The sequence below is a fragment of the Oryx dammah genome, unplaced genomic scaffold, assembly GCF_014754425.2.
Source record: "Oryx dammah isolate SB20612 unplaced genomic scaffold, SCBI_Odam_1.1 HiC_scaffold_20, whole genome shotgun sequence".
NCBI lineage: Eukaryota > Metazoa > Chordata > Mammalia > Artiodactyla > Bovidae > Oryx > Oryx dammah.
Genome location: NW_024070204.1, coordinates 10071846 through 10092794, shown reverse-complemented (window position 1 = coordinate 10092794; position 20949 = coordinate 10071846). Strand labels below are relative to the sequence as shown.

The 20949-nt window shown below is 41.5% G+C and overlaps 1 protein-coding gene across 1 annotated transcript in view; it reads left to right on the top strand.

The window, feature by feature from the left end:
- CTNND2 (catenin delta 2) overlaps window positions 1-20949 on the top strand; it is a 1103557-nt gene that overhangs the window by 520816 nt on the left and 561792 nt on the right. The gene's annotated exons all lie outside the window — the stretch shown is intronic.

Below are 20949 nucleotides of genomic sequence, written 5' to 3'. Positions count from 1 at the left end.
GCTTAAGGGAATTTGTATTAATATTTGGTGATCTTGGGTTCATAAGTCACAGGTTAAAGATGATATTCAGTGCCTAATGTTGAAAATTGGCTCAGTACATGGAGAGCAATTAGTTTAAACTCAGTATCAAATCCTATACATTCATAATCTGGATTAGTATTGATATACTGACAACCATGAGAAAATATTTCTTAGATGAGATGCACAAAGGCCCAACCATTAGTCGAGAATTTGATGTTTTCAGCTACAACAAGATAAAAGATGACCGCTTTGAAGAAGGACATCATAAACATTCATGAAAGCTAGGACACAGTAATTGCAGCAGGTAAAACTGATGATAAGATTCACATCCAGAGTACACATGAAAGTTTAGTGCACCCACTAGAAGGGCAAAATTGCAAACTACAAAATAGAAATTGACAAAGGATATGATTAGGCAATTTATAGGAGGAAAACAAATGCTAAGACTTGTAAAAATAAGTTGTATTCGGTCATTATCGGGTCTGACTCTTTGCAACCCCAAGAACTGTAGCCTGCCAGGCTCCTCTGTGGTCTGCCATTTGTTGCTCCAAGGTATCGCCCCAACACAGGGATTGAACCTTGAAAACTGAAAAGAAGATCTGAAGAAACTATGGGCTTTAATGATAATTAAAGGTACCATGTAAAGGTTTAATAATTGAGACAAATAGGCCATACTAATATTAGGTGTTAATAATAGGGAAAAATTGGAGTGGGGTATATGAGAGCTCTTTGTACTATTTTTTTCCATTTTTCTGAAACTATTTTTTAATAGTATATTCTAATAAGTAAGTGGGGACAAGAACAGAGGGGGATAACATAAAATTGTTATATGTGCATTAAGCAATTTGGAAGACAGTTTGATTATCATTGGGAGCCCCTGAAGAATTGAATTGAAAAATGTAAATTTCAGAAGCCCTGTGAATGCTTGTGTGCCAAGGGAGCAGGTAGGGGACTTTAACAAGCCACAGGAGACCTGGCTGAGTGCCTGAACCAAGGAACAACAGTAAGAATGAATATAAGTAAAACTATGAAACATTAGAGTTAATAGAACTTAATCCCTGATTAAATGGGGTGAGGTGGTGAAAGGAAGGGATGGTCTACCATGGTTTTCAAGTTGAAAATGGAATTCTGGAAAAATTCAAAACAGAAAGGGAAATGGTCTAATTAAGTATTTAAAACACTAAGGGAAAAAATCTGATGAGAAAGTCCTGAGTGGAAATTGACAGAGGTGGAAAATTTTCCAAGAAATTGGCCTGAAATGTGTGGCTGAGGGGTTTCTGGTCTTAACCAGACAGTACTTAAGAGGCTGTCTTTTGTCAGCTGCTGTGACATGATAATTTCTGTTCATAAAGAGTAGAGTCAGTTGATTGACTTCTCTGCAGATGACTCTGGGTTTCTGTGTCCTGTAGCTCCAATAAATGAAGCTGGTTACAGCTTTCTGTGTTAAATGTGAATGAAGACGGTCCTGGGTTCAGTGTGCTTAACTTCAGTATGGGTTTATATGACTTCCAACAACATGCCTGACCCAGGCTACTACTGGCCGGCCTTCTTCCTCTGCACTTGAGACTCTTAGAAATCATCAATAAGATAAGAGCAAAAAATATAATACACAGCTCATCTGCAAGAATGGGGCTTCCCTGATGGCTCGGCGGAAATGAATCTGCCTGCCAGTGCAGGAGACACAGGACACTCAGGTTCACTCCCTGGGTTGACAAGATCTCCTAGAGAAGGAAATGGCAACCCACTCCAGTATTCTTCCCTGGGCATGGACAGAGAAGCCTGGTGTGCTACAGTCCATAGTGTTGCAAAAGAGTTGGAAACAACTTGGCAGCTAAATAGGAACTACAGCAGCATTCTTCAGAGAAAGAAAGGGAAATACCCAGGTACCAGAAATGGAGAAATAAAAACTGATTCAGCTTAAACTCAAGGCTCTAAGATCTAGATATAATCCAAGAGGAAAGAGGACCAGATGCTCTTGGTCCTACCGTGATGCTACCATAACTGAATATTTTCATGTTCTCACCCACAGTCCACAACTTCACGTGTTGAAACCTAATCCTCAGTGTGATGTACCTCAAGGTGGGGCCTTTGGGAATTGACTGGGTCATGAGGGTGGAGCCCTCATGAGTAGGATTATTGCCCTTATAAAAGAGGCCCTAGAGAGTTCCCTCACCCTTCACCCAGTTAGGTGGCCGTCTACCAAGAGGGCCCTCACCAGACGCCAGCTTTGCTGGCATCCCACTTCAGACTTCTAGCCTCCAGAACTGGGAGATATAAACTTCTGTCTTTTATAAACCGCCCAGTACATGGTACTTTGTTGTAGCAGCTCATGCAGACTTAGACATTCACCTAGAGAGGACATGGTCTCAGGCTGAACGAGCAGGGAGCTGGAGCAGGGTCTCTGCACCATGCCTGGAGACTGAACAAGCAGCCCAGATGTGGAAACAGCTAGAAGCTCCTCTGGTTTGAAATCACCAGAGAAGCTTGCCTTTCTGTGTCATAAGTGGGAATTTTTTTTTTTTCCCTTGAGAAACCAGACAATTTTGACCAGATCTTGTCTGTTGTACAGAGGGCTTCCCAGGTGGCCCTAGTGGTCAAGACCCTGCCTGCCAGTGCAAGAGACCTAAGAAATAAGGGTTCAATCGCTAGGTCAGGAAGATCGCCTGGAGGAGGCCATAGCAACCCACTCCAAGATTCTTGCCTGGAGAATCCCATGGACAAAGGAGCCTGGCAGGCTACAGTCCATGGGGCTGCAAAGAATCAGACACAACTGAAACTACTTAGCAAGTTGTACAGAATCTTGAGCTGAAAAGACTAATAGGAAGACTTACCTGGAAACCCTTGAGACCCCAGCATTAGATGAACATTAACACTTCTCTGCAAGGCTTTCCACCCAGTGCATCATGCCAGAATCCCTTAAGAAAGAAGAGAAACCCCACTGACAATAGGCTGAATTTTAAAATGTCAATGAAGAGATGTCGAATGCACCACCCTGAAGGCATCAGCAGTTTCAGCAAGCAAAACAATTAGGGATCCAGGAATTTGAGTGACTAGAGCAAACTGAAAGAAACAATAAAATGAGAGACTATAAAATTTTCAAAAGGACTAAATAGGGAATTTCTAGAAATGAACTAGTGCCGTCACTATAATTAAAGCCTTGAGGGAATGTTTGACTGACTCAAGGATTGTCCATATGCTCCTTGAACGTTTTAGAATAGCAGTCAAAGCTGACAAGCACCTTGGAAACTGTGCCTGGAGAGTGATCTGAAATCTTGCTAGTCTTTTGACGGATCATCTCTTCTGTAGTTTATACCACAGAGTCATTGAAATGGCTTCATTCTCACCCAATTTTTACCCTGAGTTTCTTTTGATTGAAAACTATGTTGTAATCCCCCCTTTTTTACAGCAAGAATGTAAGTGTATGTTTATTTTAATGACTTTCTATTTTATGATCACACAGGGATAAAATTATTTTATCCTGTCACCTTCATCTCCAGTGATCAGAAGTCCTGATTGATACATAAACTCAGGTCCAAAGGACCATGTTATCTATAAGGTTGTTATTCCCTCTTCCAAAGACTGGGGACCACCTTAATGTCAGGATACCTGGCACCCCGGAAATATCACAATAATGTAGTTTTATTATATTGTTAACTGAACCAAGGGTTTCCTTCTCCCTGCTGCTTTTACCATTTCTTGGTATAAATTAGTGTACGCCAGTGACGCCAGCTTGGCGTTTTACACCAAGACATTTTAAACTCTCTAATTTGAATTAATAAAAGAAGGAAAAGCTACTCATTTCAGTTCAGTTCAGTTCAGTTGCTCAGTCATGTCTGACTCTTTGCGACCCCATGAACCGCAGCACACCAGGCCTCCCCATCCATCACCAACTCCTGGAGTCCACCTAAACCCATGTCCTTCAAGTTGTGATGCCATCCAACCGTCTCATCCTCTGTCGTCTCCTTCTCCTCCTGCCCTCAATCTTTCCCAGCATCAGAATCTTTTCCAATGAGTAAGATCTTCGCATCAGGTGGCCAAAGTATTGGAGTTTCAACTTCAACATCAGTCCTTCCAATGAACACCCAGGACTGATCTCCTTCAGAATGGACTGGTTGGATATCCTTGCAGTCCAAGGGACTCTCAAGAGTCTTCTCCAACACCACAGTTCAAAAGCATCAATTCTTCGGCGCTCAGCCTTCTTCACAGTCCAACTCTCACATCCATACATGACCACTGGAAAAACCATAGCCTTGACTAGATAGACCTCTGTTGGTAAAGTAGTGTCTCTGCTTTTTAATATGCTATCTAGGTTGGTAATAACTTTCCTTCCAAGGAGTAAGTGTCTTTTAATTTCATGGCTGCAGTCACCATCTGCAGTGATTTTGGAGCCCCCAAAAATAAAGTCAGCCATTGTTTCCACTGTTTCCCCATCTATTTCACATGAAGTGATGGGACCAGATGCCATGATCTTTAGTTTTCTGAATGTCAAGCTTTAAGCCAACTTTTTCATTCTCCTCTTTCACTTTCATCAAGAGGCTCTTTAGTTCTTCTTCACTTTCTGCCATAACGGTGATGTCATTGGCATATCTGAGGTTATTGATATTTCTCCCGGCAATCTTGATTCCAGCTTGTGCTTCCTCCAGCCCAGCATTTCTCATGATGTATTCTGCATATAAGTTAAATAAGCAGGGTGACAATATACAGCCTTGATATACTCGTTTCCCTATTTGGAACCAGTCCATTGTTCCATGTCCAGTTGTAACTGTTGCTTCCTGACCTGCATGTAGGTTTCTCAAGAGGCAGGTCAGGTGGTCTGGTATTCCCATCTCTTGAAGAATTTTCCACAGTTTATTGTGATCCACACAGTCAAAGGCTTTGGCATAGTCAATAAAGCAGAAATAGATGTTTTTCTGGAACTCTCTTGCTTTTTCCACGATCCAGTGGTGTTGGCAATTTGATCTCTGGTTTTTCTGCCTTTTCTAAAACTACGTTAGTTAGAAGAAGATTAGCATAGTATCACTAAAAGCTAACATGTACTTTTAATCCTATTCTATTTATGAACTAAATTTAATGATAGGAAGTTTTTCTTATTCATCCCTATGGCCCCTAAAAATATTGTATGTGTATTAGATGCTTAAAGACTTAGAGTTCTAAATAATTCTTCATGTCTAAAAATTGAAATGTTAGTCGTACTCAACCACTAAATCTCCAGTATGGAACTAAATCTCCAATATGTATGTGTGCTTAGTCTCTCAGTTGTGTCCAACCCTTTGTGACCCCATGAACTGTAGCCTGCCTGGCTCCTCTATCCATAGGGATTCTCCAGGCAAGAATACTAGAGTGGGTTGCCAAGCCCTCCTGCAGGGGATCTTCCCAACCCAGGGATCAAACCCAGGTCTCTCGCATTGCAGGCAGGTTCTTTACAGTCTGAGCCACCAGGGAAGCCCCAATTGCCAATAACTCTGCTTAAATAACTTTAAAATATCTATGGAATTCTCTGACTGTCCAGTGGTTAGAACTCTGCGCTTTCACTGCAGAGGTTGGGGGTTCGATCCTTGGTCAGGGAACTAAGATTCTGCATGCTGTGTGCACAGCCAAAAAGAAAAGAAAGTTAAAATTTCTGTAAGTACAAAGATACTTCTACGAACCCAATTGTTATTTAGTCACTAAGTCCTATCCAACTCTTTTGCCACCCCATGGACTGTAGCCCACCAGGCTCCTTTGTCCATGGGATTTTCCAGGCAAGAATACTAGAGTGGGTTGCCATTTCCTTCTCCAAGGGATCTTCCTGACCCACGAATTGAACCCACAGCCCCTCCATTGACAGGCAGCTTCTTTTACCACTGAGCTACCAGAGGAGCCCAATAGGAACCCAGTTCAGTTCAGTTCAGTCGCTCAGTTGTGTCCAACTCTTTGTGACCCCATGAATCACAGCATGCCAGGCCTCCCTGTCCATCACCAACTCCCGGAGTTCACTCAGACTCACGTCCATCGAGTCAGTGATGCCATCCAGCCATCTCATCCTCTGTCGTCCCCTTCTCCTCCTGCCCCCAATCCCTCCCAGCATCAGAGTCTTTTCCAATGAGTCAACTCTTCGCATGAGGTGGCCAAAGTACTGGAGCTTCAGCTTTAGCATCATTCCTTCCAAAGAAATCCCAGGGCTGATCTCCTTCAGAATGGACTGGTTGGATCTCCTTGCAGTCCAAGGGACTCTCAAGAGTCTTTTCCAATACCACAGTTCAAAAGCACCAATTCTTTGGCACTCAGCCTTCTTCACAGTCCAACTCTCAAATCCATACATGACCACAGGAAAAACCATAGCCTTGACTAGATGGACCTTAGTCGGCAAAGTAATGTTTCTGCTTTTGAATATGCTGTCTAGGTTGCTCATAACTTTTCTTCCAAGGAGGAACCCAATTACCTTTTTTAAAAAGCTACTTCTGTCATTTAGTCAGTTCAATCGCTCAGTCATGTCCGACTCTTTGCGGTCCCATGGACTGCAGCATGCCAGGCTTCCCTGTCCATCACCAACTCCCAGAGTTTACCCAAACTCATGTCCATAGAGTCAGTGATACCGTCCAACAATCTCATCCTCTGCCGTCCCACCTTCAGTCTTTCCCAGCATCAGGGTCTTTTCAAATGAGTCAGTCTTTCACATCAGCTGGCCAAAGTATTGGAGTTTCAGCTTCAGTATCAGTCCTTCCAGTGAATATTCAGGACTGATTTCCTTTAAGATGGACTGGTTGGATCTCCTTGCAATCCAAGGGACTCTCAAGCGTCTTCTCCAACACCACAGTTCAAACAGTACTTATTTGTTTACTTATTTTTCTACATACCTACATACCCAGAGAAAATGAACCAAATTTTATTTCAAAGACCAGAAATCTATTACTAATTATTTACCCTCAGGAATATTCTGGGTAGTGTCAGCCCAACTTAAAGAACAGGAACTGACACCAAGACTCACTCACCCCAGAGACCCTCATAGCTGTCATTCCTCCCCTCAGCCTTGAATGTATACTAAGACTGGCCCCAATGAGGGAGAAGCAGAGTAAGGCTTCTCAGGGTTGACCCATTCGAAATAAGGCCAGGACAAGTAGAAAGAATGCAGGGAGATGGGGAATAAAGGGAGAAGTGACCACATGGTCTAGGTGGCCCGTTGTGTCTGGGGTGGGAGCAGCTGGGTCTGGAGAGCCTGGCTCTCATCACTGTGTGATGGAGCCCACAGCCTGAGCGGGCTCCAGCAGATACTTCCTGCCCATCTGGGCCATGGTTCAGACCAACTGCAGGCAGTGGTGTGGGTACCAGCCTTGTGGATTAGCTTCTGCCTGTGCTCTTTGGATGGCCTCCGTGAGTACCCTTGTGAGTAATACTGCCCTCGGACCTGGGCTGCAGGGTCCTGTTGTGGGCTCTGTGCTTTTGCTGTGTCCAGCTCCACCCCCCACTTTGTTAACATCGTTTTACTTATTTCTTTTGGGCTATGCTGGGTTTTCATTGCTTCGCCAGCTTTTCTCTAGTTGTGGCAAGGAGGGGCTACTCTCTAGTTGCAGTGCACAAGGTTCTCACTGTGGTGGATTCTCTTGTTGCAGAGCTCCACGGTGCACAGGCTTCAGGAATTGTGACATATAAGTTCAATGGTTTTGGCACAAGGGCTTAGTTGTTCCAGGGCATGTGGGATCTATCTGGATTGGGAATTGAACCAGTGTCTTCTGCATCAGCAAGCAAACTCCTCACCACTGAGATACCAGCGTAGCCCCCCAGCCCCTTTTTTGACCATACTTAGGATCCCTGGACCCTGGAAAGATGGCCATAACACTATTTTCTTTTCTTGATATTCTTACCTATATAACATTTCTACTGCTGTACATGTGTGGAAAATGGACTATCATATAGAACATACTAATAGTTTGCCCCAAGATGAGCCTATCAAAAGTGGAGAATGGACGAAAGCAAGTGGATGAAAAGGCATCTGTCCCTTGAATAACAGTGACTTGGGAAATGTTGTCATTTTGTCAGTATCTCAGAAATCTGGGAATATGCATGCTCTTTTTAACAAGTGACTTTTTGATTGTCATTATTAGAGATGATTTTTTTAATTAGAGCATGATTTTTTAATGCTTCAAATTTTAAAGCAAGGGGGAAGCTGGTAATTTTGAACATTTTGAAAGAGGAAGAGAAAGGAGATTAAAATTTTACGATTGTTCGTAGTCATTTTTACACTTGAGTCTGTAGACTTTCTGCTAAATGTGATGTGTCATAGTCTAGTGTTGATCTGATTATAGAGTTTGGAAGACACTAGCTAGTCTGTTTTGCCATATTTTCTTCAATGTTTTTTAAAGATAGTGGATCCAAAGGAACCCATGAGTAATCTGATGGACGAGCATCAAGATATAGATGAAAGGTCTAGAACTCAATGATAATCAATAGCTATTCTATTAGTGATAATCAATAGGCCTTCCAGGTGAATGCAGTAGGACAGAACAATCTCTTTTAAAAATTATTTTGTCTTTTAAAATTAGGAAATAAAAGTTCCATGAAGTGTATTATCAGTTGTACTCCTGAAATGTTTCCATAAAGTCTGCCATTAGGGAAGCTTACTCAAAAATGGCCATCTGTATCTGGGGATCAAAGTTGACTACGATATTCGACCACATTCTATGTCAGTAAGCCACCATATGCTGTAGCAGCACCTACATTTTTAAATGAGATTTCAAGAAATATTAACAAACTCCAGATGGATTTGGTCATCTTCTCTCCAGTGTTTTTGGAGGGGCTAGACTGGATCAGCTTGCTAAATTTATTTAGTCTCCTTAATTGGTTTTAATATTTTCAGAGTCTGAACGATTTTGGAGGGAGAAACAGATGTTGTATGATAGCTCTTAGTTTTTCAAGAGCTCCTACTAACATAATTACAGATTGGAAAACATACAGTCAGAAGTAATCTTCATTTGAGTCAGTTTGGCAAAAATAAAGGTGATAGGAAAGCTGTCTCACTTTTGTTTGCTTAATTCTTGCATTTCAGAATTGGGATGCAGATTATGTGAGAATAGCCAGGTACACAGCTGCTACGTTTGTTATGTTTCAGATTTTTGCCATTTGCTAAAACATGCATATCCCTCCAAAGTAATTGAGAGCAATACATTAACTGTATTGACTGTGTGGAAGAGAATGCAAATATATATATATATATATATATAGTTTGGGGTATTTACTACCATTTCAAGAAAACCTTTCAGTATACATAGTGAACGAATTTTTGTTTTTTTAAATATTTTACAATTTAATGGGAAAAGTTATACATATTAATAACAATGTAAAGAGTTATGTGAAACTATAAAATGTTTGCAGTAAATTTTAACATAATTATTTAAGAAAAAATGTGTGCTCTGAAAGACAAACAAATTCATTAAGGACTTTCCTGGTAAAACAGTGGTTAAGACCCTGTGCTTCCAATGCAGAGGACATGGGTTTGATCCCTGGTTGGGGAATTTAGATCCAATATGCTCTGCAGTGTGTAGCCAAACTGAAAAAAAAAAAAAATCCATTAAGATATTCATGAAGTCAAAAGAAAATATTTGTGGAGGAAAGAGAGAAGTACCTTTTCAAGAATGGGAAGCAAATCATATAAGTAGAAATCATTTGGGGATTCCTACCTGTACTCCAGTTAGCTAAGGAAGATTTTTTTTATTTTCTTTCATGTTGTTAGGAATTCATAGTAAATATGGTCACAGTGAATGAACACTCTATATCAAACTCATGGTTGATTATTCCTATGGTTTTAGTTAATAAAGTGTATATCAGTCTTGGCTCTTTTTATCCCTTAAACCCTGTTTTCTAATCAGTAACCAGTTCGGCCATCTTAGTTTCATCATCTAGCCAGGACCAGCCACCTCTCACCACCTCTTTACCTGCCTGGTCCCCTGTCCCGTTGAACCAAAATGATTACCTTTACTCCATTACCAGTCTCCCAGCTTCAGTTGCCCAACAGTCTGTCTTCAAAACCAGAGCCAACATGATCTTTAAAAGCATAAATTAGGTCAAATTCCTAGTTCAAATACTTCCTTTGAGCTTTCAGATACTCAGAGTCAACATCAAAGTTCCTCCAGTGCTGGACTCCTCTCCATCTTCTTGGAGCTCTGTTGCCCCACTGAGCTCATCTTCTGATGCTGAACCTCTCCAGGGGCTGTAGGCTCACGGCTGTGAGATGCTCTCCTTCCTCAGGAACGTTGAAGATGCTCCTCCCTCACCTGGGACTCTCCTCACATCTCATCACCTGCACCCTCTTATTATCTACTCAGGGAAGAAGACCCCACAGTACTTTATTTACAGTTGAACCTTTGACACTACGTATCCCTGTTTCCTTTTTACTACCTTCTAACATCCTATATATTTAATAATTTACATTATCATCTTTCTCTCTCAACTACAAATGAAGGAATTTTTGTCTGTTTGGTTAGCTACCAAATTTCCTGGTGCCTTCAAGAGGTTTTAGGCATGCTGTAGGGAATCAATAAATATCTGATGAATGAAAAAAATCCAACATATTTACAATTTAGTTTTATAATCATTTCCCTAGATTAAAATCTCAAAAGTAAATTTTAGTTCTGGGTCACTTCTAGTTAACAAAAATAAACTCGAAATGATTAACTAAAATTGGTTCTAATTAATTTTGTCGATCTCTGTAGAGCTTGCCTTACCAATCAATTGAGAATGGAAAAGAAAACCAGAAATCCTTCTCTCTCATTTAAATAAATTCCTATTTATAAGGCACTGTTTACTGCTGCCAACCTCAGCCTGACCTGGAGTTCATGAACATCTGCCTTCTTGGCTCAGTGCTTTCCAATTCTTTAAAAAACAAAAAGAATGGAAAATTTGGGTCCGCATTTGCTTTTTGTAAGACAAAGAAGGAAAGGATCCTTAAAATTATTTTTTTTTCTGTTGTAAACACATCTCTAGATACTTTCTCAAGTATCTAGTACCGCTATGGCAAGGGGTTTTTGCTCTGACTTAATTCTCGAGGAAGATAAGTCAAAAGTTGGGAGATAGAGAATGATGCCAGGAATTGCTTCTTTCTCTAACTTACTAGGATCAAATCAGCACAAGTGATTCCTCAAAACACATAACTGGGAACCATGTTCTTATTATGCACCTGTTTATAAGCCTGAGAAAGCTAGTGAATTTGGTCTCTGGTGTAAATTTCTTATTAAAAACACAAGTGAAAGATAGAAAAGTGGTAGCACAAAAGGAAAAACACCCAAAGGGTAAACGGTTAGCCTTTCCTGTGGATTGTTGAATACTGGTAACTCAGATGGTAAAAAAAATCCTTCTACAAAGCAGGAGACCCAAATTTGGTCCCTGGGTCAGGAAGCCCCCCTGGAGAAGGGAATGGCAACCCACTCCAGTATTCTTGCTTGGGAAATCCCATGGACAGAGACGTGTGGCAGGTTATAGGCCATGGGGTCACAAAAAGTTGGAAACGACTGAGTGACTAACATACATAACTGCACAATTTAAGAGATGGATGGATGGATGGATGAATAGACAGGTAATCTTACTTATTTAGACACTTATAAGTACATTTGCAAGTTTTACATATAATTAACATGAGAAATAGTGCTAAGAGTGTACCATACACCAAAAATAGGATTATTATTTGAATCATTTTAAGTTGGCCAGAAGCAATATAATGTAATTATAGTACATTTGAAATGAAATGGTATAGCGGGAGCATTTAAATCAGCAAAGCTATTATGTTCGATTTGTGCGATTAATCTTTGCGAGGAATGGCAAACAGATTTTTAATGAGTTTTAAACGTGGGACTAAGATCACTGGATACTCCACACTTGGTATCAAGAATGAGGAGCAAGGAGTATGCAAATACAGAGAACGGGGGTGGGGGAGGGGCGGGGGCCCCAACCGGGGGGAGGGGCGGGGGGTTTGGCAGAGGGGTGGCAGCCCATGGAGGGTCCACATGGGACAGAGGCAGTTTCTGGGTAGTTAATTTTGTTGTCCTTTTGCTTGTTTCTTTACGCTGTGGTGGTTTACATGCTATAGACCAAAGTCAAGAAACACAGATTGGAATCATAGCAGCTCATGCCTTTGTTGACATCTGTAATTATTTAAACAAAACACTCCATGATATGAAAGTCAGTTGCTTTCCAAGACCCCAGTAATGGAATTTATTTCCCATTGTATTTCTAACTTCACTTTTTTATTTGAATTCCTTTGCTTCAAATTTCCTGTTGACATTTTTTTTTAATCATTGTAGCCTATTTCAGTATCCAGTTTATCATCCTGAAAAATTCCTTCAATCAGTGCACACATAATATCCTAAGACTGAAGCCTCTGAATACAGATGGTGAAGATTGCCCACCCCAGGAAGTGGGCAGTGAAGAACAGGGAAACTGGGAGATACCAAGGCCAGGACTCAGGTTGAGAGAAGTTTGCAGGTATTAGCGCTTTGTTATAGATCTAGTCCAAACTTAATACCAGGGAGCCAGACTCTATCTGACATATAGGAGGGGGGTCACCTGAGTCCTCTGCCCAACAAGTCATTAAATGCAAGCTCCAAATAGCCTAGACTTTAGACCTGTGACATCTCTTGTCCTCAACTCTTTGTTCTTGGCTGGAAATTATGTCCTCTGCGTGGTCCAAGTGGCCACAACTTGCAGAAGTGTGTTTAGATATCACTGAATTTGCCTGCCAATGCAGGAGATGCAAGAGATTTGAGGGTTCGATCCCTGAGTCAGGAAGATCCCCTGGAGTAGGAAATGACAACCCATTACAGTATTCATGCTTGGAAAATCCCATGGACAGAAGAAGCTGGTGGGCTACAGTCCACAAAGAGTCACAAAGAGTCAGATATGACTGATCAATTGAGCACACAAGCACAGGTTATAATGAGGAGCAGGGCATTCATTTGTGAGCAAAGTCAAATTTCTGTGACCCTCTGTGGAGGCCTTGAAACCACCTGCTATGGTCTGAATCTTTGTGTCTGCCCAAGATTCATATGTTGAAATCCTAACCCTCTGATGTATTAGAAGGTATGGGATCTTTGGGAGCCCCTTAAACCATGAGGCTAGGACCCACAGGAATGGGATTCGTGCCTTTATAAAAGAGACCCCACAAAGCTCCCTCCTCCCTTCTGCCATATGAAGACTGGATGAGAACTCTTTGACCAAAGCAGATTCCTCACCTGGCCATGCTGGCATCCTGATCTCAGACTTCCAGCCTCCAGAACTGACAGCGATAAACCTCTGTTGTTTATAAGCCACACTGTCTGTGCTGGTTTTCTTAGACTGGTCCAAAAGGACAAAGACGTGACTATGGCCTGGTCACCCACATGTCACCTTTTGTTAATTCAGCCCAGATCGTAGGACTCAACATAACTTGAGTGTCAAATAACAATGCAACACTGATATTAACATCACTTTATTCTTTAAATTTTTAACCTTTACCAGGAATTTATGAAGAAGCTACAGAGCATCTCTTAGAAGCAGTGACTCAGTCCTTATTTCTTTCTGATCTAAATTTATTTCTCAGAAAATAATTTCCCTAAACCTTGAGTACAAACATTTGAATTTTTTTTTAATGTCACTCTATTGTTTCCTCATTTACAAGGAGTGTTGGCTCAACTCTGCACAAATCCCTTCCAGCTCTGAAATTCGTGGATTTTATAGTGCTAGTTCACTGAAGCTAACATATGCTTAAGATGTTTAAGGTCATCCACACTGGAGGGCAGGGGAAGAGAGTCCACAGGGACCTTGACCCCTTGCCTCTAGGCTTAGTCCACCCCCAGGAAATGTCGACCACAGGATGCCTGAAGCTAGAATAGCAGAGACATTCCTGGTTCTCGTAGGTCAGAGGTTTGTGAGCAATCTCTGAGTCTTAAGTCTTAGTGGGCCTACTCCCACCTGGCCTGTTGCTCAATCCTTGAACTATTTTTCCGTTTAGTCTCAGGATCTTATAAAAGCGCTGGCTTTGACCTGACATGGGGACTGTTGTAGCTTCTGCACTCTGTTTGCATATTTGGCCATGCACAGGTAAGACTTGAAGAAAATGCTTCACTTATTTACGCATGCAGTCGATCCAGCACATTGTTACTGAGGGGCAGTTTTGTCCAACAGACTTCCAAGATTTGAGATTCAGCACTAAACAAAATGAGCAAAGTCCCTGCCTTCAGGAAGTTCACACTCAATGAGAGGAGAAAGAAAATTGAAGAGCCACGTGGAACAGAGGGGCTTCACTGGGGTCTCAGTGGTGAAGAATCCACCTGCCGTTGCAGGAGACGCAGGACATGCGGGTTCGATCCCTGGGTTAGGAAGATGCCCTGGAGAAGGAAATGGCAACCCACTCCAGGGGGTTGTAGCCTGGTGGGCTATAATCCATGGAGCTGCAAAGAGTTGGACATGACTGAGCGACTAGCACTAACTAACAGGACTGGAATGAGGCCACGCTTAGGAACAGATAGAAAAATGCAATGTCACTTTGGGAGTAGAACACTGGTTAATTAATGGGAACACCATAGTAGAAATCAGTATTAAGGGTACATTTGGGATTCTCATACATGCATTTCTCAGTGTGAAAATATGAATGAAATCTAGTGACTCAACTTTTAGGCTACCCTGATACAAATCAAACTTGGAAATTGGCCAGGCAATTAAGGAAACAGATGACAAATATTAGACCTCAATTCCAAGCTTTATTCTTTACATTTTTCCACTGAATTTCTTCCATAGACATCCATTTTCTCTTCCTTCCTAGATAATTGTTTTTAAGTGATATCGGAAGCTTTTAGCAGGCTGTGGGTGAGGAGTGCCAGAGTCTCACCTTGTTGGAGGTGCCCTCTGCCTATTTGTAGAATGAACTTTTGAGAGCAGAATGTACTGGAAGCAAGGCCATTAAATCTTTTGTCAAAAGGGCCGAAGAGCTCTGTCCATTCCAGTTGGGTGATCTTGTCAAAGTGATGGGTGATCTTGTCAAGATGATGGGTAAATATTATTGTTTGAGAAAGGGTCAGCTTCATCAAAATTCCAAGCATAAACTTTGCAAGATTGCAATATCATTTGATCTGATCGTTTGAGGTATTAACCACCAGATACTTTTTTGGTACATGGACCACAAGGTTTGTGAGAGGTTAGAAGGATGTAGAATCTGAATTCATTTGAAGGTACTTGCAACATGGTGCTGGTGCTTAGTCGCTCAGTCGTGTCCAACTCTTTGTGACCCCAGGGACTGTGGCCCGCCAGCTCCACTGTCCATGGGGATTCTCCAGGCAAGAACACTGGAGTGGGTTGCCATTTCCTTCTCCAGCTTGCAACATGATATTGACCTAAATACATATGTAAAATCATAAAATATTAAACAGAAATACAATGTTGACTAAACATACACTCTTTTCCACATGGGTTAGAAGTTTATATTAAATGGGTTTATCATTAGTTGTCACTTGTTTTGAAGTTTTAAATGAACTATCTTTTAATATCTTTCTTCAGTCTTGGGGATTCGTGATATGTGGAGAAGACATGCTTCCCTTTCCTGGGAGAGAAGTAAGAGAACTATCTAGAAACATGTTCCATTCTGAGATCAAGTACCTCCGCACTATATTGATTGGGCTTCCCAGGTGGCACTAGTAAAGAACCTGCCTGCCAATGCAGGTAAACGTGAGACTCGGGTTCCATCCTGGGCAGGAAGATCCCCTGGAGAAGGGCATGGCCACCCACTCCACTGCACGTGCCTGGAGAATCTCATGGGCAGAGGAGCCTGGTGAGCTACAGCCCATGGGGTCACAAAGAGTCAGACAAGACTGAAGTGGCTTAACAGGCACGCACACAGACAAAATACACCAAGGTCGGGCAGCTTTAAGACTGTCACTTATTTGTTGTTTTTCTTCTCAGCTTTTAAAAAGTGCAAAAAAGATGAATATCATTATTTTTCAATCTGTTGTAGTTAATAAGATAAAACCTTTCCATTGCTTGCTGCTGAGTAGAACTTAAGGAACAGTTTGCATGGTTAAGACACAACTTATTTTTCTAAGTTGGCAAAGTAAGACTATTTTCAGAGATAAAGCTTGAATGAAGATCTAGGACACTGGTCCTCATATTTGGAAGACAGAGTTCTTTTTATCACCATTAGCGTTGTTGTACTCCAAGTAGTTTAAGCTTTTTAAACTCTGTAAACCATGTAGTAAAGTAACAATAATAAAAAACAAAACTCAAGTCCACATCAAGCTCTCTGCTAAGCACTTTCCATGTATTGTCTCATTTAACTTTTACCTCCTTTTTTGTGTTTTATAACAAATATTTGAGGAGACCAGCACTATGATTTCTACTGTATAAATAAACAGATTCAGATGCAGATCAGAGGTCATATGTCCTGGTATTTGCATTAGGGGCTGGTTTGTGGAATCAAGGAATCCAGTTTGATGCTTGCAGATTACTAAATCTAAATCATCACTGAAAACTGAAGTTCCTAGAGTTTTTATGCTGGTGATTTTCTCTAATATGGTCTGTGTCACATCCTTAACTTTATCTTGTCCAGGGTAATAATCTCACATCTGTGGTCCATAGTTAGGATTTCCCACTTCCACTGCAGAGGACACCGGTGGTTCTTTCCCTGGTTGGGGAAGTAATGCTGTGTGGCATGGCCAAAAAACCAACCAAACAAAACTTCATATCTGATCTCCTGGATTGGGGTGAAGATAAAGTGAAAAATAGGATGCAGAAAAATTAGGAACAGGAGAACTGGCTTGAAGCACAGTTAAACTCACTGGTTTGCTGCAGGAATTCTAAGGAACTTCAATAGGCAGATATGCCTTATGAGTCTGTTAAGGAAATAAGTGGTCACGTCAGGGAGACGCTATGACTATTTGCAGAACACTGTTACCCTGGTCTCAAACAGAGAAATAATGAACTTGAAAGGAAAGACTTGCTTGCTCTCTGATTCATTCCCCAGTTTTTTCACCTGTGTCTGCTCAGATACTGTTTTCATTAAGGGAGTTTCACATACACAAGTTCGCCTGGAATCCCCCAGCTTGTATAGAAATGCGGTTTAGGAAAACTCATCTCTGCTTCTGTTTCCTGGACTCACAGCGTCCCTGGTTTTCTCACGTTACTCAGAATCCAACGCTAACTAGGACTTTGCTCCCATCCTGGTATCAGTGAGCCCCACCATCTGTGCTTCCTCCCATGCATCTTTGTGCGGCTAGGAGACATTCCCTTTCATGGGAGTTAGCCACTGGGTCTCCATTCCTTCACAGATCCACAGTCATTCTCAGGGATTTCCCCCAGGATAGCACTGGTGAAGCCTGGAGAGAGAAATAGGGTCAAAAGTCAAAAGGCTTCAAAAGATGATATTTATTCAGCACTAGCTAAATGCAAGACTCTTTGGCTCTTTACATGTATTATTAACTTGTTTAATCGTATCAGCTCTTTTAGGACCACAATACTAAAACTTGCCCAGCTAATAAACTATAGACCTGGAAGAGGGTTGAAGTCTAGAGGTCAGATTCCAGAGCCTATGCAAGTTACACTGTGCTCTGTTTGCTTCTCATCAACCAACATGATTAAGTTTCAAAGGAGTTGCAGTCAGATGACAGTGGACTCCAGCAGTGTGTGAACATTGTTGGAAATAGATAACATTCTGCAGCTACCATGGTTGCAGCCATGGAAGAAGGCAGGAGCTGAAAGGCTGTGTTTTGAGGTCCAGAGTCACCAAAAGTGATGGCAAGCATCTGCTCTAAGGGAGGCTATGAAAGTGTATTCTGGCATGAATTAAGAGATGGCTCCCAAAGAATCCACCTGCAAGGCAGGAGACGCTAGTTCAATCCCTGGGTTGGGAGGATCCCCCTGAGGAGGAAATGGCTACCTACTCCAGTAGTCTTGCCTGGAGAATTCCATTGACAGAGGAGGCTGGTGGGCTACATACAGTTCATGGGGTCACAGAGATGAACACAACTAAATGACTAAGAACTAAAAGTGTGCATTTGAGGAATAATCAAGCAAGACCGTTAGGAACCAAAATTATGCTTCCTCTTCTTTCAGTTCAGTTCAGTCGCTAGTTGTGTCCGACTCTTTTCAACCCCATGGACTGCAGCATGCAAGGCCTCCCTGTCCATCACCAAATCCCAAAGTTTACTCAAACTCATGTCCATTGTGTCTGTGATGCCATCCAACCATCTCATCCTCTGTCGTCCCCTTCTCCTCCCGCCATCAATCTTTCCCAGCATCAGGGTCGTTTCAGTGAGTCAGTTCTTCTCATCAGGTGGCCAAAGTATTGGAGTTTCGCCATCAATATCAGTACTTCCAATGAATATTCAGGACTGATTTCCTTTAGGATGGACTGGTTGGATCTCCTTGCCACCCAAGGGATTCTCAAGAGTCTTCTCCAACACCACAGTTCAAAAGCATCAGTTCTTTGACACTCAGCTTTCTTTATAGTCCAACTCGCTCATCCATATGTAACTACAGGAAAAACCGTCTAGCTTTCACTAGACAGACTTTTGTTCGCAATGTCTCTGGTTTTTAATATGCTGTCTAGGTTGGTAATAACTTTCCCTCCAAGGAGCAAGTGTCTTTTAATTAATGGCTGCAGTCACCATCTGCAGTGATTTTAGAGCCCCCCAAAATAAAGTCTCTCAGTGTTTCCACTGTTTCCCCATCTATTTGCCATGAAGTGATGGGACCAAATGCCATGATCTTAGTTTTTTGAATGTTGAGCTTTAAGCCAACTTTTTCACTCTCCTCTTTCACTTTCATCAAGAGGCTCTTTAGTTCTTCTTCGCTTTCTGCCTTAAGGGTGGTGTCATCTGCATATCTGAGGTTATTGATATTTCTCCCGGCAATCTTGATTCCAGCTTGTGCTTCATCCAGACCAGTGTTTCTCATGATGTTCTCTGCATATAAGTTAAATAAGCAGGGTGACAATATACAGCCTTGACGTACTCCTTTTCCTAGTTGGAACCAGTCTGTTTTTCCATGTCCAGTTCTAACTGTTGCTTCCTGACCTGCACACAGATTTCTCAAGAGGAAGGTCAAGTGGTCTGGTATTCCCATCTCTTGAAGAATTTTCCACAGTTTATTGTGATCCACACAAAGACTTTGACATAGTCAATAAAGCAGAAATAGATGTTTTTCTGGAACTCTCTTGCTTTTTCAATGATCCAACAGATGTTGGCAATTTTGTCTCTTGTTCCTCTCCCTTTTTTAAATCCAGCTTGAATATCTGGAGGTTCATGGTTCACGTACTGTTGACGCCTGGCTTGGAGAATTTTGAGCATTACTTTGCTAGCGTGTGAGATGAGTGCAATTGTGTGGTAGTTTGAGCATTCTTTGGCATTGCCTTTCTTTGGGATTGGAATGAAAATTGACCTTTTCCAGTCCTGTGACTACTGCTGAGTTTTCCAAATTTGCTGACATATTGAGTATAGCACTTTCACAGCATCATCTTTTAGGATTTGAAATAGCTCAACTGGAATTCCATCACCTCCACTAGCTTTGTTTGTAGCGATGCTTCCTAAGGCCCACTTGACTTCCCATTCCAGGATGTCTGGCTCTAGGTGAGTGATCACACCATCATGGTTATCTGGGTCATGAAAATCTTTTTTGTACAGTTCTTCTGTGTATTCTTGCCACCTCTTCCCAATATCTTCTGCTTCTGTTAGGTCCATATCATTTTTGTCCTTTATTGAGCCCATCTTTGCATGAAATGTTCCCTTGGTATCTCTAGTCTTTCCCATTCTGTTCTTTTCCTCTATTTCTTTGCATTGATCACTTAGGAAGGCTTTCTTATCTCTCCTTGCTATTTTTTGGAACTCTGCATTCAAATGGGTATATCTTTCCTTTTCTCCTTTGCCTTTTGCTTCTCTTCTTTTCACAGCTATTTGTGAGGCCTGCTCAGACAACCATTTTGCCATTTTGCATTTCTTTTTCTTGAAGGTGGTCTTGATCACTGTCTCCTGTACAATGTCATAAACCTGCATCCATAGTTCTTCAGGCACTCTGTCTATCAGATCTAATCCCTTGAATCTGTTTGTCACTTGATTTGATTTAGGTCATGCCTGAATGCTCTGGTGGTTTTCCCTACTTTCTTCAATTTAAGTCTGAATTTGACAATAAGGGGTTCATAGTCTGAGCCAGTCAGCTCCCGGTCTTGTTTTTGCTGACTGTAGAACTTCTCCTCCTTTGGCTGCAAAGAATATAATCAGTCTGCTTTCCGTATTGACCATCTGGTGATGTCCATGTGTAGAGTCTTCTCTTGTGTTATTGGAAGAGCATGTTTGCTGTGACCAGTGAGTTCACTTGGCAAACTCTATTAGCCTTTGCCCTGCTTCTTTCTGTACTCCAAGGCCAAATTTGCCTGTTACTCCAGGTATTTCTTGATGTCCTACTTTTGCATTCCAGTCCCCTATAATGAAAAGGACATCTTTTTTGGGTGTTAGTTCTAGAAGGTCTTGTAGATCTTCATAGAACCATTCAACTTCAGCTTCTTCAGCATTACTGATTGGGGCATAGACTTGGATTACTGTGATATTGAATGGTTTGCCTTGGAAACGAACAGAGATCATTCTGTCATTTTTGTGATTGCGTCTAAGTACTGCATTTCGGATTCTTTTGTTAACTATGATAGCTACTCCATTTCTTCTAAAGTTTTCTTGTCCACAGTAGTAGATATAATAGTCACCTGAGTTAAATTTACCCATTTTAGTCCATTTTAGTTCACTGATTCCTAGAATGTCAACGTTCACTCTTGCCATCTCTTGTTTGACCACTTCCAATTTGACTTGGTTTATGAACCTAACATTCCAGTTTCCTATGTAATATTGCTCTTTATAGCATCAGACTTTACTTCTATCACCAGTCACATCCACAACTGGATGTTGTTTTTGCTTTGTCTCCATCTCTTCATTCTTTCTGTAGTTATTTCTCCAC